Here is a 10,132-nt window from a genome sequence, read left to right as displayed (position 1 = left end):
TCTCTCTGTCTCTCTCTGTCTCTCTCTGTCTCTCTCTGTCTCTCTCTGTCTCTCTCTGTCTCTCTCTGTCTCTCTCTGTCTCTCTCTGTCTCTCTCTATCTCTCTCTGTCTCTCTCTGTCTCTCTCTGTCTCTCTCTGTCTCTCTCTCCCCCTCTTTCTCTCCCCTCTCTCTCCCTCTCTCCTGGGTACCCGGTAGTTCCGCAGGTGACGAATTCGCCTGGGATTTCGTCACAATTGATAAACTAATTCATTTCTAAATTTATGGACGCAAAACTTCCATCATTAAATTAATGGTTTTTTGATCGTTTTATATTAGAAGGCGGGCATGTCCGGGGATATTCGTTACCGGTGGGCAGTTCTTATCAATAAGGAGGGGGTTTGTATGGAGGATCTCATATATGGGGAGAGGAGGTTATATAAAGGTGAATATATACAAGGGTTAACACTAAGGGTCACAAAAATGAAGGTTTAGATCATAAGGAGTATAGATCATAAGGGTCAGGCATAAGTTTCGGAAACAAAGGTCAGAAATGATCCTCAGGAATGGAGATAAGAAATGAGGGGGCACATATGAGAGTTGAAACTATAAATTAGAAATGAGCCTAAAAAAGGTCAGAAATATGGGTAAAAAATAACGATCAGATTGAAGATCTCAAAAAGTTGAAATTAAATAAGTTCAGATTTACCCTTATTCCCGACCCTCATTTTTTACCCTTACTTCTGGTCCTCACGCTTAACCCTCGTGATCCTTAATTTTGACACTCATTTCCGACTCTAATCTCTGATCCTTTGTGCCTTACCTTTGTTTCTGACGCTTTCATTTCGTGACTCCTGTTTTTGACCCTCACACCTGCTCGTCTTTTCTTACCGTCTCACTTAACCCTCGTGACCTTTAGTTTTTATCCTTGTTTCCGATCTTCATTTTTGACCCCTATCTCTTTTCACACCTACACGTTGTGGCCCTTCTGTTGGACTCATCTTTTCGCTATTCAAGTGTTTCTTTATAATTGAAGTATACCTCTATCTTTTTCTGATAAGCAGACTCAACTCAGATTTGTTCCGGTGGTATTAAAATCTTTTTCAATCTCAAAACATTCCATTTTGCCTTAAGCCCCCTATTTATAATTTCTGTAGCCCCGAGATAATTTGATTTCAGCACATGGAATTATTTAGTGGGTTTTGCGGTCATTTTAACGGTTCTCCTGGAAGTGTCCCCGTAGATTCGACTCTACTGGAATTTTGGACAATTGACGGTGAAGAAAAAGATCTTTCCTTGTACGCCTGGGTGGGAAAATGTACGTAGTTCACTCATCTTATGAACTCCCAAGGCAAAATTCCAGCAGACACCAGATTTCATTCGTGCAGTCTTCACCGTAACCAGCACAAAGTTGGGTCAGAGCCTAAATGTCCACATCGACTTGAGCACGCGCTTCTTCTCCACAAAAGGGCAGAGCACCGCTTAGAACTCCACACGCAGCAATGTGCGCGGTAACTTTGTCCACCTCCAGTTGTCCACGTACAAGATTGACACATCACTGAAAGTATGCTTGATTGCCACATCCTTTAAGTACATCAAAAAAATTACACAATTGAACTGTGTACTTGGATTAAGTCCGCACAAAAGTTTTGCACACATACTATTGTCAAACTTTTAAAATTGTACATGCATTAAATTCCATAGTCTTTCAACACATGGACATCAACACGCTCATCAAGTGCACAGTCATATACTGCACATCATAGAATAAGTAATCATATCTACACATGGCGCGTTTCAAATTCCTCACTGTGTAGTTTCAGAATGGCGGAGTCCCCAGGAGGGGACAGCATAAAGAAGAGTAGAAGAAACAAGAGCATTGTAGAGCGTGGCATAAGACCTCCAAGAGGTAATATTCAAATTATTAAGAACTTTCAGAGCTGCACCAGTGGCCATTTTGGCTTTGGTGATAGCGTGCCTGGCAGCATCATTACACAGCCCATTTCTAGAGAGTGGAATACCCAGATATATGTAGCACTTTACCACCTCGAGCTCAGAACCTTTATACAGTCTGAATCTTGGAGGAAAGCTCTTAATCCTACCCGCTTTTTTGAAAACCATGATTTTTGTTTTACTTATATTTACAGCCATCCCATTTAGGTACTCTGCAAAAACTCCGAGCGCCCTTTCTAGTTTAATGTGAGAATCAACCAGAATTGCAGTATCTTCCGCATACAATAACAATAAAATATCAGTTGTTCCGTCTATATTCAAATATGAAACTCTCCTGGGATTGGCTGTTAAAGATACTGAAAAATGAAGACTCTTTTCTCCCGAAAATTTGTGTTCGAAGACTTCATCAGCTTTGTCTCAATCCTCTTAATGAAGTTAATTATAACTGGTTCGCCCGTATTAGGGATTTACCCGTAAAGACAAATTTTTATCACTTATTTCATAATACTAATTACTCTGCAATGGTAGAAAAAACAGACGAAATATTCAATAAATATGAGCAACTTCTCAGAGAGGAAGATTTAAACAGGTGGAGAGATTCCAACTCATGCCAACTTGCCTCCCCTTTTTCTATTTCAAACCCTGCATGGAGGGCTAATTACCTACTCGAGAATCATGAACTACATGGTAAAAAGCTGCTAGCCCAAGTGAGGCTAGCAAATAACCATGTTCACTATTTTTATACAGGGTGTTTCAAAACAACCTTTAAACCTCTCGTGGGTTGATGCATGAGAATATGAGGAATTCGGGAAAAATATTTAAAAAATTCCCGGTTGCCTCAAATTTGAACTATCAACGATTGAAAGTGACCAATAGCGGCGACGGATTATGGCACCTGGGCCGGGGTGGGGACGGAGCGAGACGACGCGGCAACTGTGTCGCTGGGGCTGCCCGCGTCATGAATCTATTATGACGCGGCGGGTAAAGAAGGGATTTTTCTGATCATTGGTGAGAGGAATAAAATTTTGAATTGGCAATCCGCAAATGAGTTTATAATTGGCTTCCTGATTAATACCGGGCAGTTATCGTAATAGCCACGGGAATTAAAACTAAAGTTTCATGTCAGCGCCGAGTTTTGTAACCTCTAAAATCTTTATCTGAAATTTTTAGAGGGACTTCATGCATGTGTATGTGCATACAAATTGAATTTTCCTGGAATGAACAATCCGAGGTGATTTTCATTCGACGAGATCGATGTGATTCCGTGTTATTCTGCGCTGATTCAAATCCAAACAATACAGTCTCAGCAGGTTATCAGATTTTCTGATAAAAAAAATTTATGGGAAAACGTCACGAAATAGTATGATTCTTACAAATTTGATGGTTTTTGAAGAGAAACGATGGAATTAATCCGTTTTCATCACAATCAGAAGAGCCTAGTATGAATTACCGATTTACAGATGTTATGCGACAAAATATTTTGCATACCTTGTACTAAATTACATTTTTCATTCTTCAAGAATTTGTCAAGGAAATTCCTGAGGAATGTTTTGAGGAGATTCTTCAGGAATTTAGTGAGGAAATTCCTCAGGATTTTAGTGCGGAAATTCCTCAGGAATTTAGTGAGGAAATTCCTCAGGAATTTAGTGAGGAAATTCCTCAGGAATTTAGTGCGGAAATTCCTCAGGAAATTAGTGAGGAAATTCCTCAAAAATTTAGTGAGGAAATTCCTCAGGAATTTAGTGAGAAGATTCCTCAGGAATTTTTTGAGGAAATTCCTCAAGAATTTTATGAGGAGATTCCTCAGGAATTTAGTGAGGAAATTCCTCAGGAATTTAGTGAGAAAATTTTTCAGGAATTTGTCGGGGATTCTCCTGAGGAATTTTTTAAAGAGATTCCTCAGGATTTTTTTTGAGGAAAGCATCGTTGAAAGGTTTCCAAATAAATTTTAAATTCGATGACAAAAAGAAAATAATCTCTCACAATCGGCGATCAACTGAACAGTCTCAAACAATGTTTTTGGTCACGATGCGGAAGGAAAAACTAATGCTGTGAATGCCTTTCAAGCTTCAAAATGAATTGGGCATTTTTCTCCAACTTCCTCGCAGGAAAACCAAAGTTTCGCGAGAAAAATCCATTGAGCAATGAAAACCGATAATTCTGTGAGAAAGTTGAGACAATCGAGATAAAATCCATGGCTTGATTTTTTTTCTTTTTATTCATAGCGACTCGAAATTAGGATTGAAACAAAAAATATCTCAGAAGGAAAAAAAAACAATCTTTAGTATCTCTTTCCCAATTTCGTAAATGTATTCCTGAGGAATTTTGTCTCTAAATTCCTGAGGAATGTCTTTAATAAATTCCTGAGGCATTTCCTCAATAAATTCCTCAGGAATTTATCAAAGCTGAAAACCTGCTGAGACTATTGTTCGAATTTGAATCAGCGCAGAATAACACGGAATCACATCGATCTCGTCGAATGAAAATCACCTCGAATTGTTCATTCCAGGAAAATTCAATTTGTATGCACATACACATGCATGAAGTCCCTCGAAAAATTTCAGATAAAGATTTTAGAGGTTACAAAACTCGGCGCTGACATGAAACTTTAGTTTAAATTCCCGTGGCTATTATGATAACTGCCCGGTATTAATCAGGAAGCCAATTATAAACTCATTTGCGGATTGCCCATTCAAAATTTTATTCCTCTCACCAATGATCAGAAAAATCCCTTCTTTACCCACCGCGTCATAATAGATTCATGACGCGGGCAGCCCCGGCGACACAGTTAAAAAAATTAAAAAATGCCGAGTAACCATTTATTTCAATGTGTTGGTGTGGAAAAATGCCCAAGTATTTATTTATGGTCAGTAGTTTCTGGGAAACTGAAAAAAAGGCAGAAATAAGGAAGAGCGCCAAGTTGATGAAGTTCAACTTATCATTTTAAAAAACGACAGAACATTTCATAATATTTAGACAAAATTTCAGCTTGTTTCTACAGTTGGTTGTACTGTTGCAAGTTTTATAAGTTTAAACCCATCAATGCCCACTCAATATTTTTTTCCTATGTTACGGGGTGGCTACGACCATAAAAAGTGTGGTTATCCACAAAGTTGTAAATGGCAGAGATTTTACCCGGTCTGCACTACTCGACAAAAACTTCAAAAGTCGAAATAAATGAATGTAAAGTCGAAATTCAAATTTGACTGGACGCGCCGTGTCGAAGGCGCACGGTCGGGCCATGAGTATCGGTCAAAAGGTCCGATCTGCGCAGACGTCAAAGTATTGATTTTTCGGGTAGAGGGGCCATCATCCCGATGGAACAAGTCGAGCCACGTGCTCCGCACGCTCTTTGGGTAACCTTTGAATTATATCGAGTCTTTTCGTTGTACGGCCACTTATTATTATCGATTAATCGATTATTAATGAAGTGTCATTAGTTAACGAAGATTATTATTGTGTTGTCATTCTCACCGTTATCCCATCGTCAGATTAAGTGATATCGATAAAGGAAAACTGTAAGTGAAAGTTAATTTTCTGTCGTATTATATTTCATTGCTCAAGGTCAATCTCCACTTTTATCAATTCTTGGACCTTCCCCATCGAATACTATTTCCTTGTTTATTCCTATTTCATTATTTACGTTTGCTAATTTTCATTAAAATTGGTTGGCGCCCAACAATCATTTAATTAATTATTTAATTGTCAAGTTTTCTCATGAGCCCTGACAGTCGATAGGTCCCGACCGCCTCAGGTGGAATTCATTCGACATTCACTGATATTTAGTCAAATTTTTACAACTTCCATTAATTATTAAATTACTAGGGGGCTACGCCCCCTGCTCGCTCGGCTCGCCAACGCCGAGGGGGGGGGGGNTTCGCTCACTCCCCCTCTCGGTGTGACCGAGTGGGTGCGACCGGGAGGGATTTTCCGATAGCTCTATACATACTTTATCATAAGAGGCCACATACGTATAATTCCCCCCCATATATGGGCACCCCCCCATAAATGGGCACCCCCCATATGTAGGCACTTTCCCATATATGAGCACCCCCCCAAATATGAGCACCCCCCCATATATGGGCACCTTCTACATATGGGCACCCCCCATATATATAGGCACCCCCCATATATGGGCACCCCCATATATGGGCACCCCCCATACATGGGCACCCCCCATACATGGGCACCCCCCATATATGGGCAGCCCCCTTAGAACCCCCATGACCCTTATGACCCTTACCACCCCTATGACCCCCGTGACCCTTAGCACTCCTATGACCCTCGTGACCCTCAGCGCTCCTATGACCCTCGCGAGCCTTATCACTCCTATGACCCTCGTGTTCCTTTGCACCGCTATAACATTCAGAATCCCTATGACCCTCGTGACCTTTGAGACCCTCGTGACCCTTATGACCCTTAGCCCCCCTGTGACACTTATGACCCTTAACACTCCTATGACCCTTAGCACTTCTCTGACCCTCGTCATCCTTATGTCCCTTAACACCTCTATGACCCACGTGACCCTTATGACCCTTAGCTCCCCTATGACTCTTATGACCCTTAACAGCCCTATGACCCTTAGCACCTCTATGACCATCGTGACCCTTAACACCCTTAGTACATCTGTGACCCTCGTAGCCCTCATAACTCTTAGCCCCTCTGTGACCCTTATGACCCTTAAAGCCCCTATGACCCTTATGACCCTTAGGGCCCCTATGACCCTTGAGACCCTCATGACCCTTATGACCCTTAGCCTCTCTATAACATTTATGACCCTTAACACCCCTATGACCCTTGGCACCTCTATGACCCTCGTGACCCTTATGACGCTTAGCACCTCTATGACCCTTATGCCCCGTAGAACCCCTATGACCCTCATGACCCTTAGGGCCCCTAAGACCATTGACACCCTCGTAAACCCTGAAGACCCTGCAGACCCTCTAGACTCTTCAGAACTTCGTGACCCTTGAGAATCCTGAAAATTTTCAGGATGTCTTAATTTATATGGCCTCTGACCCTTCTGAGTACTGAAAATTTTCAGCGTCCTACGATACAGTTTTTTTATTATAGAGAGATTTATTCATTGTCGAAGGAATTCTGTCTCATTTGGCGCCCAACGCGGGGCCGTTGAGAATTTTATTCATCAAAATTATATTTATTTATTCAATACCATGTCTTACAGTGTTTGCTCCCTATGACAGGGGGGGGGGCAAAATACAGAAAATATTGATATCACAGTATGATTAATGAGCGAAAAATAATACAAGTTACATAAAAAAAAACAAGGAACATTCGTGTATGAGCCTGAGCTGTGCGCAACAAATAAACAAAAACAAAAGAAAAATGATAACTCTCTTATACCCTAACATTTAACAATTCTTCTCATTCAATTATTTACCAACGAAACATTTATACATATATTTTCCATTTCAATATTTATACATTTAGTCATATAATTAGACATCAGGTTCGCAGGGTAAAGATAAAAGATACATTGTAATGAGCTGATCTGGTTTCGTGTAATGGATGCAAGCTCTTTCCAAGAAGGCCTGTCTCACTTTAAAAATACTCGAGGCGAAGGAAAAAAGTGCTTTGGTATCTGATTTGCGTGGGCTGGCCAAAAATGACAGGAACTGATGAACTGAAATCGGAAAAGTGAGGCGACAGGAATTTAGATCTCAGGAATGAATACGCAGGACAGGTTTGGAGTATGTGCTGGACGGATTCAGGAACAGCCATATCACGGACAGGGCAGCGGTTAGAGGAGTCGATTTTATGTACATTACAATTTATAATTACTCCGCAGTTGAAAGGGTTAGCAAGTCTAAGTTGGGCCTTGACACGGAGGAAGGCAAGAGGACATCTCGTTATAAGATAGGTGGAACCTCGGGCGCCAACGGACCTAGGGATAGGGATTTTATGAGTCTGGGAGTTCCATTCAACGAGGTCTCTCCGAGTTAAAACATCTTGTATCTCTCAAGCAGACGGGCCGAATTCTGGATCCACGCGGAAGCGTTAAAATTCCCCCAAAGATCCAAGCCATCCATAAGCTGAAAAAAATCTATAATATTGTAGGCCCACTTGTATTTTCTGGTCTTTGCCTGGTTCGCGAATGGATTGGGGTTCGTAGCGAGGTCAACCATCTTCTTAAAACAAATCTTTGGCAACTTATCATGCGTCATTTTAAGTATTTTAATCATGTAATTTACAGTGTTGCTCATAACAGCATGCTCAATTCTGAGTACCCCTGTTTCCTACCTTAATGCACAACTGGAGGTAGTCCTGGGGAGAGCCAGTAATCGTTTGAAAAAATTTAATTGCGCGACATCAATAACCTTAGATTGATCCAGAGCCCAGGCTGGGGCAGCATGAAGAAGTGTGGATTTGGCTATAGCTTCATATAATTTTATGACTGCCCCCCAGGCGTCACAGCTGGCCCTCGCCAAAAGCCCCAGGACCACTCCATTCGTCTGCCTCGCCTTTTTAACTGCATGCGTCGCAGCGGTAAGCCCACCAGCAGAGGAACTGAAAGGGGCACCCAGATAAATGTAGGAAGAAACAACTGCAAGTTCCTGGGAGTCATACATGAACTTGAGAGACGGACTAAGGCGCCCGCCCTCCCTGAAAACGACTACCTGGGTTTTGTCCGTGTTCACTATAAGTCCGTTAACGTCCCAGTACTCCTTAATGGCATTTAAAACTTTTTCAAGGGAGAACTCACTATCTACCAGAATTACTAAGTCATCTGCGTATAAAAGCACAAGAACATCAACATACCCATCGATGTTTACTCCTTTAAAACCAAGCCCACGAGGATATTTTTCCAGATCCGAGATGTATAAGATAAATACCATAGGACTTAACGATTCTCCCTGCAGGACGCCTGAGGACACTGGGAAGGGGTTAGTAAGGACGCCATTCACTTTAACCTCAACCGAAGCGGATTCATATAATGATTTTATGATGTTGATTATCTTCAGGCTTAGCCCAAGTGAGAGAAGCTTTGCCCAGAGCTTGTGGTGGGGGATCGAGTCAAATGCTCGCCTGTAATCAACAAATACACTGAACACTTTACGCGACCCCAGACGCAACGGAAGGTGGATGGCGCTACGTAATACAAAAATTTGATCTAGGCAACTCCTCTGGGGCCTAAAGTCCGCCTGGCTTTCAGCAAAAATATTTTCCAGATCAGCCCACTTTTGTATCTTGTTTCTCAGAATTTGCGTAAAAAAGTGAATCCAAGTGAGCGATCGTTAACGGTGGGAAATACATGGCTGTTATTAGTCTATCCGAGGTGATACGGCGGTAGAATTATTGCCAGTCGTCGGGAGAGAGGCAGGGGGGGGCTGTAAGCAAAGGGTCTGATTTTTTTATTGCAAGCCAGAATTCAGTTACATTTGAGACATTAGCAAGGCGATCTTTGAGTTCTAGAATATACGAGTTTTTCTTCAACCTTACTAGATTTACATATTTTTTTTCAACTCAACATATTTTACACCAAATTCCGCCCTGAAATCAGAACCTCTGAAATCAGCAAGACTCTGCTCAACTCTCCCTCTCGCGGTTCTACAGTCCTTATCATACCAGTCTTTATTGTTATGGTTATTATTTTGATCCCGAGATACTCCGCCCTTTTTTATTAACATGTTAGCAAGTACGGCGGCTTCCCTAATCACCAATTCCAAGTTATTATATTGCTGATCCACAGAGGTGGATGAAATATTAAATTTTAGTTTGTCTGAGTTGACCATCGCTAAAGTGAAGGCCTCGATTTTATCGTTATTATCAAAGTCCCAGCAAAGTTGGGTTACAGGTTGTGACACCATGTTACATTCTTCTAAATGAGCAAACAGAATACAGAGAGAAGCCACAACTGGAAAGTGATCAGAGTCGGTAGTAACTAAAAACACGTCAAAATCCTTGACTAGATGCAAACACCAAATATTTTTGGTGACACCAAGTCAACAATACTAGAGCCCATAGAGGCTAAAAAAGTAATCTTTCCAGGAGTGTCGCTTGGAGATCTCCCATTCAAGCAAAACATATTGTTATTTTCCATAAAATTTAATAAAGTAGGACCTCTATTACAACGGTCTGGATTTAAAACCTCTCTAAATTTATTTAAATTGGTCCGTTCCAATAATTCCTCAGGGATTATTCCATGCGCCGCCATGTGTGTTAAAATCACCCCCCCCCCCC

This window comes from Diachasma alloeum, unplaced genomic scaffold (genome assembly GCF_001412515.2).
Source record: "Diachasma alloeum isolate Michigan unplaced genomic scaffold, Dall2.0 Dall_scaffold_00508, whole genome shotgun sequence".
NCBI classification, from domain to species: domain Eukaryota; kingdom Metazoa; phylum Arthropoda; class Insecta; order Hymenoptera; family Braconidae; genus Diachasma; species Diachasma alloeum.
The sequence above is the reverse complement of the archived record's forward strand: the minus strand, read 5'-3'. Positions refer to the sequence as shown.